At 41.5% G+C, this 15129-nt stretch overlaps 1 protein-coding gene across 1 annotated transcript in view; it reads left to right on the forward strand.

Moving 5' to 3' along the window:
- Positions 1-6251: 6251 nt before the first annotated feature.
- Positions 6252-15129, forward strand: part of CDK14 (cyclin-dependent kinase 14) — a 323677-nt gene continuing 314799 nt past the window's right edge. Inside the window, exon 1 of the mRNA XM_014939683.1 lies at positions 6252-6278. The gene's annotated coding sequence lies outside the window, so the exon portion shown is untranslated. The remainder of the gene's footprint in view (positions 6279-15129) is intronic.

Genomic DNA, 15129 nt, shown 5'->3' on the forward strand with positions numbered 1-15129 from the left:
GGGGTGCAGTGCGTGTGTTGGGGTGCATGCAGGGGCGCAGGCAGGGTTTTGGGGCGCAGGCAGGGTTTTGGGGTGCAGGCAGGTTTTGGGGTTCAGGCAGGGTGTTGGGGTGCAGGCAGGTTTTGGGTCGGGGCGGGTGTGTGGGGGCGGGGGCGGGGGGGGGGGGGGCTGGCTGGGGAGGGGGGGGCGAGCCCCGCAGCGCTGGAAGCACCCGCCTGGCCCCAAAAAAATGTTCCTTAGGAAGAAAGCTCGGGAAAATAACAGCCCTTTCCCGGCAGCGCTGCGTGGGTCTGTAATGGAGTTAGCCCAAAATAGGCTGGGGAGAACAGCTATAGGCGAGAGTTGGCCGAAGAAGAACGTTGGCAAAAAGCAAACGGTTATTTTCGTTTTGTTGCAGCTCTGGTAATTTATTTTTTGTTCAGGCTGCGCGATGTTTTAAGTTGAGGCACAAGATGCTGAAGCAGAGTGATAGCGGCCCCGTGATTTAGGAGGCCAGACAAAAGGAGTCTCTGTCATCTGCTGCGAAATCTTGTTGTTCTTTCGCTGATGTGAAGCATCCTGAGGTAGCGTTATCTGAACGCCGCTGCCCAGCGTGTTAGCTCCCAGTACCCCTGCATCACCTTTGGTTTTGACACCAGTTAATTTTGCAGTCAAGTTTGTGGCCAAGAACAATGCCAAAGAGTGCTGGTCTGCTCGGACTGGTGTTTCTTTTGATCTTTGGCACTACTTCGCTTAATTCAGTGTTTAGAGCGTTAATTCCCGCTGACAGCATCACCACACAGCTGAGCAGGGAGAGAAGGTACCTTGGAGGAGACATGGGGTGTCCCCGAGCTGGCTGGGCAGAGCAGCTGGAGGTACAGGTTTCGTGGGGCTTTGAGTGACCTGGTGTGGTGGAAGGTGTTCCTGCCTCTGGCAGGAAGGTCAGAACAAGATGATCTTTAAGGTTCCTTCTTCCAACCCAAATCAATCTATGATTCTACTGCTGGAAGGCCAGGCAGTGGCCGGGATGGGCAAGCAGATTCAGCAGCCCCTGCCCTTGCAGACCCATTGTAGCACCAAAATGAGTGCCCTTCCACAACCTTCACCCATCAGTCGTCCCATGGGGGCATACTGCCTTGCTGGTGAAGACCTTGCTGGTCTGACTGGTGAACGTGAGTCAACTTTCTGAGCTGCTTTGTCCCAGCGAGAGGATGTGACGTGCCTGTGCTGCAGCTGTGAGCTCTGGCATTTGGTTCTTTCTCCAGTGCCCTACCAAGGAGGACCATGAAAGCACATGGGCATTATGATTTTTTTTTGTGTTGTGTATGTATTCAGCATACACATACCTTTCAGAGTACCTTTAGCTTTTAAGAACTGCAAGCTTCAAGTGTAGGGTAGCATTTGAAATCAGGTGTCTTCTATTGTCCTACTGCGGGATGAAAAAGACTGAGGAGAAGCTCATTGATATTTGTAAATCAGAGAGTTTCAACGGTCAATGCCAAGTTTCACTTGTGAAGTGAATGTCAAGTCACGGTTATAATGCATTTAACTTTTTTGATTCGAAAAAAAACAGTCAGTCAGGTGTCTGGTCTGTGCTGTGTGTGTGGATATAGACACAGGGAGACTCCTACAGAGCTCTTGGAGGGTTTGAAGGTGGAAGTCATTAACAAAGAAAATAGTTCGAAGGAGGATGCTGCTTTGTGGTAACAATGGCAGTCCTGTTAGTGCCTTTAAGGGAGCAAGGCCCCTCTGGCTGGTGATTTCTTTTAGTTGGCTCTGTTTGGGTGATAATCCCTTTTTGTCATTTTTTGCAAATTAAACGAGCTTTTCGTTTCCTTGGGAACTTTGGCTGGGTTTTAGGCACACAGTTATGTTATGGTTATGTCTTCCAGCTCCTCCAGCTCTTTGTGCATGTGTGCAGCAGCGCAGGAGGGCGGTTGGGTGGTTGGTTGGTTGGTTGGTTGTAGTGGTTTTGTGATTAAAACTCAGCTGCTACCAGCAGGACTGTTCGATCCTCAGATGCATGTGTTTTCACAGGTTTAAGTACACAATATGACATCAAGAGCTATGTAAATGATGCAAGAGTGACATGGTGTTTGGGTCAAATAATTAGCAAGCCAAACTTTTACATGCCCCAGTAGGGGACATCCGATGGCCATTCCTGGACCGGTGAGGCACCGGTAGGCCTCCCCCCTGTGCTGATGGCATCCCAGCTGCCATATACAATTCTTCCAATACTGCAGGACCCCTTCATTTTGACAGCAAAGTTTATGTTAACTTGTTGGATAAGAGTTATGGAAATGTATCCTAATTGTCATGGGCAGTGTTACTTTTTTTTGCTAGCTCAATAAGCTACCTTCAGGGCCAACTTCTCCCCACAAAGTGATCCTCTGTTTGAGAATTTATATCGGCAATGAATTTATAAGGCGATTTATTTTTTTATTTTTTATTTTTTTTTACAACGTGCCACAGTATGTTATGTTTGAAGCTATTTCCCCAGCATCTTTAGATAAAAAAGGCCCTAAAACCAGCCTTAGTTATCCCTGGGGCACGGCAAAGAGCCATTATTCGGTATCAACAGTAGGTCAAGGAAACTTGGCCCATCTTCTTAACTGTGAACCACAGCCACTACAGAATCACAGAATCACATGGGGTTGGAAGGGACCTCCGGAGATCATCTAGTCCAACCCCAAACCCCTGCCACAGCAGGTCCTCCTAGAGGCAGGTTGCACAGGAACTTGTCCAGGCAGGTTTTGTAAATCTCCAGAGAAGGAGACTCCACCACCTTTCTGGGCAGCCTCTTCTAGGGGTCTCCCACCCTCAAAGTGAAGAAGTTCCTCCTCATGTTTAGATGGAACTTCTAATGTTCAAGTTTGTGCCCATTTCATCTTGCGATGTCACTGGGCACCAGTGAAAAAAGACTGGCCCCATCCTCCTGACACCCACCCTTTAAGCATTTATAAGCATTGATCAGATCCCCCCTCAGCCTCCTCTTCTCCAAAATAAAAAGACCCAAGTCCCTCAGCCTTTCCTCATAAGAGAGGAAATCTTTCTTCATACAGTTCACCCGCTGCCCAGGACGGCACTACAGCCAGAGACAGGCAGAGGAGAAGAGACGAAGATCTAGCTGTATTATTCATCCTCATCCTGCAAAATTATGATCCAGCCCATAACTGTTAGAGTACCTAGTACTCAGAATGTGTGTTTTGCTGAGCTGAAAAATGTGATGTGGGAAACTGTCTATCCCTGAGCTGGCATCCTGAGCGCTCGCCTTGTGCTGTGTGCAGGTCTGGTAAAGGAGGGTACAGCACCGTGGTGTGTTGGAGGAAACGCGTACGGCCTATGGCGCCAAACTGAAGTTAATATCCTAAAATAGAGAGGATGGGTTTTTACTGCGGAAATGATATACTCACAGTTTTAGAAAAATGAACTATCTTTGCAGCAAAGGTACCCTTTCTCCTGGCAGAAGTTTTCTGGTATTTCAAGGAACATCTCTCTTAAAATTTAGCTTACCATGAAGAATTTACATTACTAAAAATCTGAAAAATTTACAGAATTCTTTTTATTGATTGGTTTTTATCCATTTTTATACACACATCCAAATTGGTTTAAGAATTCTGATTTCATCGCTTACGTTGTGCTGGCTATGTGAACAAACACATCATACTGTATGTTTACCAACTTCTAGAGATTCATTTGACTCATTGTTTATTTTAGCACTTAAACCTTTATTAGGTTTGGTTCTTAGCCTTATGCTTTGATAATTACATAATTAAAATTAATAGTGAGTAATTTCATGAAATTATCACCCATCTTTTAGTTATGTAAAGAGTTCTTGGCTACGCATTTGTTGAAGTTCATACAGTCCCAAAATCATATTTGATACCTCTTCAGCTCACACTGATTAACTTCTGTTTTCTTATGCAATCTCTTTAGTCAAAAACTAACACCAGGGTGGAAAGAAGAGAGGGAAGAAAGAAAGAAATAGAGAGAAAACATTGCTGAGACTGCTCACAGCACACTGAAAGCCGCCCTTCTGAGCATCCCGGTGCTTTGTTACTAGCTCCTCACTATTACAAAGGTTATCTCCACTGATCTCCTCTAATGTACACTCACATAGCTCACATACCTGAGATAATGAGAAGTTCATTTGTCAACAGTTTATTTTTTTTTAAGTTCAGTAAAGCTTTTTTTTTAGTGACTAAAAAGAAAAGGATTGCATTGATGAAAGAATGTTTTTAATATAATTTGTTGTATAAAATATGCTAGTTTGATGATTTCTTTTGAAGATGCTCTGTAGTGAATTGGTGGAGAGTGAAGTTATTATTAAACAAAATCTGATTAAATGAGTGGCCAAAACTATCGTATTCTTATTTTTGGAGATTAAGAAACCCCTTTTAGTCAAAAGTAGAAGTTAAATACAAACCAAAAATACAGGTGGATCACAGATTCCCTTTTCTTGTTGTTCTGTTACCTTGTGAATGTTGTTTGGCTGTCTGTTTGACTATTTCTGGAACGTTTTGGTCATGTGAAAATCTTGTGTTTTGGTAAGGGAGAAAAGCTTGTCAGTGTGACCTAGGTGTGTCATACACTAATTTATAGCTCCTGTGTCATTATGAGTTGAAAGGTAAATGAGAAGGTTAAAAGTGTGTTCTTTAAAAGTGTTCCAAACATCGGGGGTTTATCTTTTTTTTTTTTTTCCTTTCCTTTTCTTTTTTTTTTTTTTTTTTTTGTCCTGACTCATGGTTCTGGATACTTGGGATTGGCAGTCTGAAAACATTTTGTCTGGCCTTCAAAACCATAAAAATACATTTCATGATAAAAATACATAATGTGTGCCTCAGATCTCAGCAAAACCCCAGGGTTTGTTTGTTTTGTTGTTTTGTTACTGAGCATGGAATCTAGATGAGTAATTGTAAAACAGTGATCTGCAAAGATTTGAGGGAAGACGTATTTCGTGTCCCAGAGAAATGGGGATTTGGAAGCAAAGGAAGGGTGGACCATCCCTGCTTCTCTGTACGGGGAGAACTGTGATTTGTACCTTGCTGCCCATGGTGGAGATTGTGGAGCTGCAGCACTTTTAGCAGTGATGTCCTCCCTCTGTTACGCCTGTGATACACCTAAATTATAGTTTTGAAGTTTTTTTTGTTGGGTTTTTTTTATTATTTTGTTTTTTTTAAGCTAATAAGGCTCTTGCTTCTGAAGACAGGGTTTGGAAGAGGTGGTGGTTTAGAAACTGCTAGCTGTCTGAAGGCCGAAAGCGTGTCTAAAAGAGCAAAGAAGCTACTGGAGTCTAGATCCTCAACTGTGCTAGGTGCTGAAGTATTTATCTCCTGTGGAAAAAAATGCATTTTAAGTGTAAGAAACATAATGCTGCTTACATCATGAAGAGGGAGCCTTAGGGGGCAGCTCTGCACGAACTGTGCCCTGCACAATTCAGGTGACATCCCTCAAATTGCAAACATTTGTGATTTAAACTGAAAAGAAATAGTGCAATCATCTGTACAGTGGTTTGTCTTATTTTAGCTCTCCAAGAGAAGTAAATGAAGAGCACTTTCAGGTAACAGCATGCAGCACACGGTCCCTGGTTGGTCTGGTTGTGGTTTACAGACAAAAGGAACCAGTCTCTTCTCCATGGAGATTTGGAGAAGCCAATTCTCTTTGCATTTCAATAAAGATACCCAGTTTGCTAAAGGAAAAAGTTTCATCAGATTAATCTTTGCTACAACTTCAGAACTATTCATGTCTTTATTTTCATGCTTTACCAGTTCACAATTTCTGTACTGTTTTCTTGTTCCTTTTTGGTTGATTAATTGCTAGTTAACAGTGTGAGAAAGACAGAAATCTCTTCTGCTTTAGTAAGGCAAAAAAACATGCTACAATGCATGCTATTTCATAAAGGTTTAGTACTTAACAAACTGAATACATGGTTCCTTTTCCTTTTTGAAGTTCAGTCAGGCTCTCCATAAAGTGTTTTCATGCTCACTAGGAATTAAAATAAAAGTAAAAAAAACTTGTGAACTTTAACCTGAGAAGATAATATTTTTCATAAATATTTAAACTTAGTTTCTTGGAAACATGCCGTGCAGTCTTATATTCCATTTACAGATTCAGATTTTGAGTATAAAATTGTTATTCATACCAGCCTGTTCTTTCCTATTATAACGGGAAAATGCTGCTCTATTTTTCTCTTTTCTGGTGTTAATTACTGTTTGCTCATTGAAATGCAGTACAGATAACTATTTCTTTTTTCCTTTTATTTTAAAGCCTTGAAGAAAGAAGATAGCAGCTTTGATGAGGTAGGTTAAATATCTTTATATCTTTGTACCTTATGTAGTCCAGGTATGCCTTAGTATTTCTCACTAGTGCTGAACGAAGCCCACAGATAGTGTTACGATGTGCATATGTGTTAATACATGCATATTGCTGCAACAGATTTTCATTTTCTGAATAACTGCCAGATGAATTTTGTTGGTAGAGGGCTCTGAATGGAATATTCAGGGTTTTTTTAATATAATAAAACTGAATGTTATATGAAGAGCCATTTAAACGTTTCATGCAGAGAAAATACTTTGTAGAACTTCACCCACAGTAGTTCTCATAACTGTAGGTCTGTATTGTAACAGACAGTTAACACCATCACTCTTGAGAAGAACACCCTATGTAAAGTGCTGCTGCATTGGCTTCTTGCTGAATATCTCAACTGAGATACTTTTTATGAAGTAAAAAAACCCTCACAACCACAAAACCAGCCGCTGGAGATACTGGTAAAAGTGATACTTGATTAATCAGTGTAATTGGTTTGGTGTCTTGACTTGTCTGCAATATGGTATCTGTGTTAATTTGTAAAACATGCTGCTCATGATTTGTGCTTCCTTTTGCTGGGCTTTGAGAGGTCTAGGTCAGCGCGAGTTGTCCTGCATGCGAGCTGGAAGAGGTGTAGGTTTGGTGTGATGAGCTGTGGTGTTGTAGTCAATGCTTGCCTGTACTTCCCTCTGCCACCGTAGCTGGAAGAAATGGTTGTATTTTCATGTGGTGTTGTTACACTTCTGGCATTTTTGTGTTTTCTTCTTCATTGCTTGCTGTAAGCTTAAATTCTTGGCTGATTACAGTGAGATAGCTGCTGTGTAATGCCAGATTCTAGAATGAATAAATGGTGATGTAATGTCCGTGATACTGGATCAGATCAGACTTCATCTCTTTCTAAACAGATCGCACTGAGTTTTACACCCCTCTGCTCAGATTCAGCTCCAGCCATATGAACGTTTTGCACTTTTCTGACGTGCGTTGCAGAAAGCTGTAACTTGGCTGGACCTCTCTGGGGCCTGGAGTGAAGGTCCTGGAGTTGGACTCTGTTTTCAGGAACTCCTACTGGGCCATGCGGTGGTCCTGCCTGTTGTATTTCTCTCATGTCACTGGTAGGACGTAATTCCTCCCTAAAAGTTAACACCCATGTGCAGTTGTGGTTGTTAAATTCTGTATCCTTGTTTACAAATCTGGTCTGGTTTTGTCCCGTACTTTGTTCTGAAGGCTGCAGTGGTGCATCTGTGTGAAAACCTACCCAGTAAGTACTTCGTATTAAATTTGATACAGAATTTGCAAGGATCTATTAAAAAATGCTGTCTTATGAAGATGGCAATTTTTTGTTCCCTCCTCTTCCCAAGGATTGTTCATCTACAGGTTTTATGCATTTTTCGTTAAACCGGGCTTTCTGTTTGAGCAGGTGACAACTTCCATAAATTTCTATTTAAGTTCAGGAAGTTTGGGGGAAAAAAATAATCTTTCAAATATGTTTTTAACGTAATTTGACAGATTGTTGATGTGAGCTGCTGCAGAAGCAGTAAGAGAAGGCTGGTGGGAAGGGTAAACAAAAGAATTTTCTTCCATCTCCTGTAAACAGGGAAGAGCTTCATGTGACGCTGGCATCGATTGATTCCATAGTTTTAGGTGACACTTCTGAGAAGAAAGAAAAGTGTGCTGAGATTTTATGTTGTCCTTGTTATCTTTTCAAACACAGCACAATGGTTCTTGGCAATTATCTAGCCTAAAGTGTGAATCAGAGGATGGGCTGTAACGCATACAACTCGATTCCTTTCTTTTCAAACATCCTTCAAATTGGAAGATAAAGCAGTTGTTAGTAACAATAGTGTACCTGACTGTAATGACACATACTTCTAAGGGAGACAACATCTGTGAGCAGAGGAGTGGGCACATTTGTTGGCCCATCTGCAGAAGGCTATCCTGAAAAACACTACTAAGACCATACCATGGTATAAAAGGAAAGCATCAGGTCTTCTGGCTAGTGGATGTAGTACTGATACAGCAGGGATGCAGTTATGAAAAGAGTTATGATGACAATAAGGGGGAATATCAGATGAGAAGGAAAGCGAGGAGGTAGTTGTCCAAAGCGCTGTTTTACTTCAACTTTGTACGTCTCCTGCTACAAAAATGATATAGGCAACTATTGAAACATAAATTGAGTTTGAAACAGCAGGTTCTCCTTGTACAGTTAGTGAAAAGATACTTTTTCTCCTTTCATAATGCTGAAAGTTGCTGTTTATCTCTTCCTGATGTGTGCTTCCCCTTTCCTGGAGGGGATTCGACCTGTATAGCAGAGCTTGAACAGGCAGCAGTGAAGTGTTGGGGCAGGAGGCTGTTCCTGGCACCTGGGGAAAGGAGGATGACTCGTGTTGTAGCCTTTCAAGTTGCGACCACAGCACCAGTAGCAGAAGCTGGCCAGCAGGAACCTGAAATCTCTTAAGGATGGAGGGAAAGTGCTATGAAGAAGTGGAAGACCGTTCTAAAGTGACAAGGTTTGGGTTTGCAGCCAAATTGTTAGTTTATTCTGCACGTTGTAGGCGCTACATCAGGAGCTTACTTGCTTGTCCTTCAGGAATCAAGGCGGGGGGGAAATGAGCTGTCTGGTGGATGTTGCTCTACCTACTTTACACTTGCACACCGTAGCTCAGAGATGTACAGTACTGCAGGAAGTCATCTTTTGAAGAGAAACGGCTAAAAGTTAGGATACCAAACATGAAAGACAAGCGTATCATAATTGCTTAGACAGACAAGCACATAATTGCTTTCTGAGGGTTAGGAAATGAATCCCTGTAGTACCTCAGGACCAAAAGAATCATGAACAGCAAAGCCTGTGAATAAGTTGCATGTCAGAAAATACTTTTAGTTGTTCTAGAAGCATTTCAGGAATCTTTGTGGTGCTTTAGTCCTGCCATAAGCTCAGAGCACAAGGATAGCATGAAAGAGTGGTGTAGCATTTGTCACTTTTTTTGTACCTGCTGTTGTGTTTCTTTGATTAAATTTTGAATGAAAACACTCTTTTCTGTAGAGGCTGCTGGCCTTTTCTTCACTCCATGAGAACACTCAAATTAATCCATTTAAAACCATTCACAGCCTGTTTACCTTCCAAAGATGACATCTTCCAGACACTCAGGTGAATAAAGGAGTAGGATATGGACCACTTTTTGTATAGCCTCGCATTCAAAGCAGCAAAGTAGTAGTGTGCTTTTTAATTTTTTTTTTAAACTTTAGCTTTTTCCTTTTTTGTCATACCAGTGTTTACTGGTCACGTTGTGGAAACTGGACCATAAGCCTGCTTCAGTACCCGCTGACATTAGTGGGTTTCAGTGGTTTGTGGATTAGTTTCTTCTGCCATGAAATACCATAATTTGGGGTGCCTGTTTTCAAAGTTAGTTTATTTGAGTGGGAGAGAATGAGGCATCTTTTCCTTGTATCCTGAAATGTTGTTATATTGTTATCTTCTCTCTGAAGAGGGCAAACTGCAAAAAAAAAAAACAAAAACAAAAACCCAACAACAAAAGAGTTGTCCTTCTTTACAAAACAACTTAAATTTCACTCTCTGAGTGTAGGTTCTGGCTCCCAATGCGTCTATCAATCTTGCAGGCAAAGCACTGATCATCTACTCTGGATACCAAAGCAGAAGATAGGTCTGAGGAGCAGTGTCATGCGCAAGGAGCGGTCTATAAACACGTTTGGCCCTTGATGGAACATTTTGTTTGGGCACCAGTAGTTTTGCTCTGACAAAGTTTAGAGTAATAACTTCCAACTGTGCGAGATTTCTTTGGACCATTAGTATAACAAGAACTATAGAATTTGTCCACTCTTACAACGGCGGAACTATTTTCTTTTCAACTCAAATGGATGTGATCGAGGCCAATATCGTGTGGCTGAATTGCAGTGTATTTGTTGGAATGATAGCCAGCGTTGATGTGGTGACTAACCTCATTGCAAGTCTGGTAACTATTCCTTTGGTTAGCTGCTTGCTTATATGATTTATTTCTACATTATTGCTAGTCAGTCTTGAGCTGTTGATCTTGTCCTGTTGTTAGTGGTTTCTCTAAGCGCTTAAATCATGGTTTAAGACTTCCAGTGATACGTATACACACTAGATAATTTAGTATCAATGTCACAATGAAATCAAAGCAAAATAATCTTAAGACTCAAAATCAATATGAATTGCTGTGATTACTTCTTGTCATAATGTTGTTGTTTAGCTATATTTTAGTATTAATTTTGCCCAATATCAAGACCTTTTTATTGATGGCCACCTTCCTTAGGAAATTTGGATATTGTGATTGTGCTTGCTGTGTATGTAATATTTTCTGACTCCACCCAGTAACTTTGAAGCTGGCTGACACTAGACATCGGGATACTCGTTGAAAAAGCAAGTGGGCTGTCTGAGGGATAGAGATAAGCATGTCCTCTGATGGAAAAGCTGGAATGCAAGTTCTTGTGAATAGAGGAGAATCTGGTTGGAGGTGTTACGAATACTCTGACCTCAGCAAAATCCTTAATGTTTATCTAGTTCTTACTACATTTAGAGTCTCCAACTCTGAGGCAGCCGAATTTCATTTATTTCACTCATCGAATAACTTCTGTGTGTTTGAAGTGGAAGTGTGTGAAAGGGGATGGAGTTTTGCCAAGTTTTTTTTTGGTTCTGTAATGTGCTTTGCTCCCACAGTCTCTCAAAAAATGTCTTGGTTTTAAGGACATCCATCTCTGAACCACAACTCTTATGTAGACAATACTTTGAATTTGAAAAGTTAAAGGGAAGGGTGTGGTTGGAAAAAAGTAGAGCTCTGTAAAGAATGAAGAAGAGGAATTTGAATGCCATAATGCAGGAGGCACATAATAGACTGAATAACATTTGTGCATTTTTTAAAAAGTTTTATTTATAGTAGGTAGCCTGAGAGAGAAGTGCCTGTAGGAAGTATCGATATGGCACTGTGTCTTTACCTTCTCCTCGTGCCACAGGGGATCTAGATTATGGGACATGTAGCGGAGAGAAACCTAGCTCTCCTGAGACCCAGTGTTACTTTTTGTAGGATCCTGTGACACAAAGAATTTTGGGAGCCTGCTCCTTGACCCTCCTTCTTGGGTGCAGTAATTCTTTGTTGATCTCGGTAGAGTTAGGCTCCTACATGGTTAGGAGCCATGGCTGAGCTCTCTGCTTCTTGATGCCTTTGTTTATATCCTGGAGGCAGGAGACAGGTGACTGCTGAGCTGCTTTATAGTGTGACGTGTAGTGTGCTACGATGGAGAATTTCCAGAGAAGTGGTTAGAATAAGTGTCGCATGGGTAATATTTATAAATGGGCTGAATACTTATGGAGGTGGGGGGGTCACCAGTACTGAGAACTTGGGGTGTATGTTGACTTTGGTGCAGTTCTCACCTGCTTAATGCTGGGACAAGCAGGCAGTGTGTGGTTGTAGGTTGTGACGTGACTGGAGGCTGATGGGGAAGAGGTGTCGGAAGTGATGCTAGAAGAACAAAAAAAAGCTGAAACTGAATTTGGAAAAAAACCATGGAAGTATAAGTGTCAAAACAGGGGATGGGGTCAGAAAATCTTCAGCTGGTGGTTTAAGTTATGTTGCCAAATGGGTACAAAAGTTGGCTCAAGTCTCTTGAGACATGGGTCCGTTCAGACATATGGCAGAAAGCAAATGAGCACCATTCCAGGCAGAAGATAGCAACTGAGTATTGGAAGTTGCTGCTTGTAAAGTGTTACTTAAGACATGATGCAGGCAATTTTTTTGGGGGAAAAAGGGAGGCAAAAGCTCAATAACGTAATCTGATGCCTCCTGCGGAAGGCCCATCTTCATTTATGCAGTTCTTGGATTTGCAAAACCTTTGTGTGTTGGATAGAGATCTTTCCAGTCCGCCACCTTTAGGAGGGAAGATGGGTAAGATTGATGATGTCTCATGAGCTTTTCCATTACAGAGGAGATCTCCTGGGAGATGGTTTGGTGGATTTTGTGTTCCTACCTCTCCCAACTCCACTTCCTCCTCCCAGTACTGTTCACTTCCACTACTGAGGATCTGGTGTTGGTCCAGCGGTTCCCTAGCAGCAGATGGCTTAGACATCCCCTTGCCCAACAGCCTTACTGGTCTCTGCTGCCACGTGCCATGTCTTTGAGGCCATTTCAACAAACTATGAATCCAAATTGTGTCACTAGTACTTGGGACTGGTGTTTGATGCAGTAGTTTGACTTTATGCCCCAGCCATCAATGTGCTCAGTTATGCATTCTTCTGGTGGTGTATTTGGTGATGGTGCATCCACTTACCTTTCAGAAAGTGTATATTGTTTTCATGAGATAAGAAAAATGGCTAAGTCAACTGTGAAACTGCTTACTCTCCTTCTCTGCCTTCTCCTATAGACACTGGATGGAAGCTAGCTAGCTTATATGTATGTGTCCTTTCCTTATTTTTCCTTTGAAAATGGATGGAGCAAAGGAGCAGCACTTGATCTGAATCCATGTCCACAGTAGTGACTTGTGAGGGTCCGACCAAAATGCTGACATATAAAACTGCGTTCTTATCTGTGGGCAAGTGCTTTAGCTATCAAAGAAGCATTTCAAAATGAAGGTGAATTTCCAGGCCTGCTTCTCTCACGTGTGCGTGTGTATTTTTGTGTTGGAGGTTTCTGTTGATCCGATGGGAGGATATACGCATGCCAGAGATGTGGAGTCGAATGCGAGCTAGTATTATTTCAATGAAGTATGCTTATGTGTAAATCCAGCTTTTTATTTTCTTGGGGGTAAATGAGATATAGTAATTCATTGATAGATTAAATAAAGTAGAGTAACTAACACAGTACGTTACCTATAGGATCAGTAGCTTATTGTTCTTGGCTTTGCTGGGCAGTCTCCCAGTTGCGAGGCAAGAAATAATTGTGTGACTTCCTTGGTGGGTCTGTCTCTTCCATCTTCTTTGTACTTGGACTTTATTGTATTGTTTTTTTTTTCTTTCTTCCAAGCCACACCACTAACAGACATTCAAAATTCAAACTGGAAACTTGAGTATTACAGGTTATTCAAATGTGAAACAGTGCAGTAATTTAGTAACTAAAAACAACAAAAAAAGACTGAATGCTGTTGAAAGCTTAAATGATGGAGGCGAGGCCACTGAGAGAGCATGGAGTGCGTTATCAACAATTCCGAGTAACAACTGGAGTTACTTGTATTTGGGCTTTCCTGAGACATTTACTCAAGCTGAATTAAGTTTCTCAGTAGGATTCCTGTGTTCACCTTTTTCAGTGTTGAGAAATTAAAGCAATGTTGCTAGCTTCAGAAGCCTTTCACTGCTGTGCTGGCCCAGGAAAACCAGCGCCTTACATGGCAGCAGGAAAAATACTGTGCTCGGCAGTGTGCTGCTTTGTATGTGAACTACTCCTTAGTCTGATAGCTTGGATATACAAAGAGATGCTCTTCCATACTTACATGTTTGAGGAGTCTCTCTGTTTCTTTTAGTGAGAGTAAAATTAATTTCCTGTTACCAGTGGATTCTTGTTTGTACGCAATCACACTCAGCACTATTTTGTTTTAATGGATCTTTGTCTTCCTCTTCCTCCATTGAAACTGCACATACAGACTCAGGCGTGGGTTGTGGCCACGGTGATCCTGAAACTGTACCCGAGTCTGGCTTCATGCTGTTCTTGAACATGTGTTCTGACTTCTGTCTTGAAAATTCAACACTCCGAAGGAATTTGTCTGAGGTCACTTGCTGTGATTAGTTGGGTCAGATATGCCCTTAAGCTTTGAAATCTGGAAGACTTTCTGTTATCCCAAGTATGTTGCAAGAAGTAGCGCAGAGGCTAGGATGCATGTTTTGGGTTTGTAATATTTTTCTTAAGTTAATACCCTCTCAGCTGAAATATTTTTTCCTTACTGTAATGTTAGGCAGTTCCAGAAAGCAGCTGGAAGGAGAATGTATTGAAATCCATATGGAGCTTAATCACTGTCTCCTTGTTTTTATCTCAGTCTCTCCATTAATATACAGTGACTGTTGCTTTCTGACAGAGAAGCAGGATTTTCACGTTATTTTTTTGAAATCCTTTTATATTGTTTCATTGTTTGTTGTTTTGGGGTGGTTTTTTTTTGGAAACCAGCCATACACACATCCCCTCTGTCCCCCCATGGGACTGGTTTTTCCAACATCTTCTGTGTCTTTTGAAATTAGTTGCCCTCATATATGTTAGCTATTTCCTTTTATCCATTACTGTGACAAGAACTGCATCATCGTCCAAATATGGTGTCAGTAGCTGTGGATTAACTCTTACACACAGATACAGTTCTTTGATTTCTTCTTTTTCTTTTTTTTTTCTTTTTTCTTGGTCCTGTTTTCTGCCTGTTTTAGTTTATAAAAAAAATCAATTATTTATTGTCACCATTTATCTTTCTTCTGTTTGTCTTGTTCTTAAGCTGGTATTGTTTTGTGGTGCCAAGGGGTCAGTTTTGGAGGCAGCTGAGAGGCCGTGGGGAGCACAGCCCTGGTGGGAGCTGGTGTCCTGAGTGGAGTGGGCTGGGAGAGAAGGGAGCACCTAAAAATGCTGGGCACCTACTGGCACAAGTGATGGGAAGTGTGGTTTGATGGCTTTTATTTGTTTATTGGCCTTCTAGACAGCCAGACTTAAAGGATCTCTAACCTGCTCGGCTGTGCTGATGCAGTTACTGATGCAGTTACTGATGCAGTTTTACAGTTAAAACAGCATTCAACGCTTGCTCAGAAAAAAGTTAGGCTTTTACCTTTTCTGTGCAAAGAATGTTGGTGGTTCCATTACTTGATTTATTATCATTCTTCCCATACCTCGGCTTGTTTAGATGTTGGAAGTC

The sequence above is a fragment of the Calidris pugnax genome, unplaced genomic scaffold (genome assembly GCF_001431845.1).
Source record: "Calidris pugnax isolate Ruff unplaced genomic scaffold, ASM143184v1 scaffold101, whole genome shotgun sequence".
In the NCBI taxonomy this organism is placed as follows: Eukaryota; Metazoa; Chordata; class Aves; order Charadriiformes; family Scolopacidae; genus Calidris; species Calidris pugnax.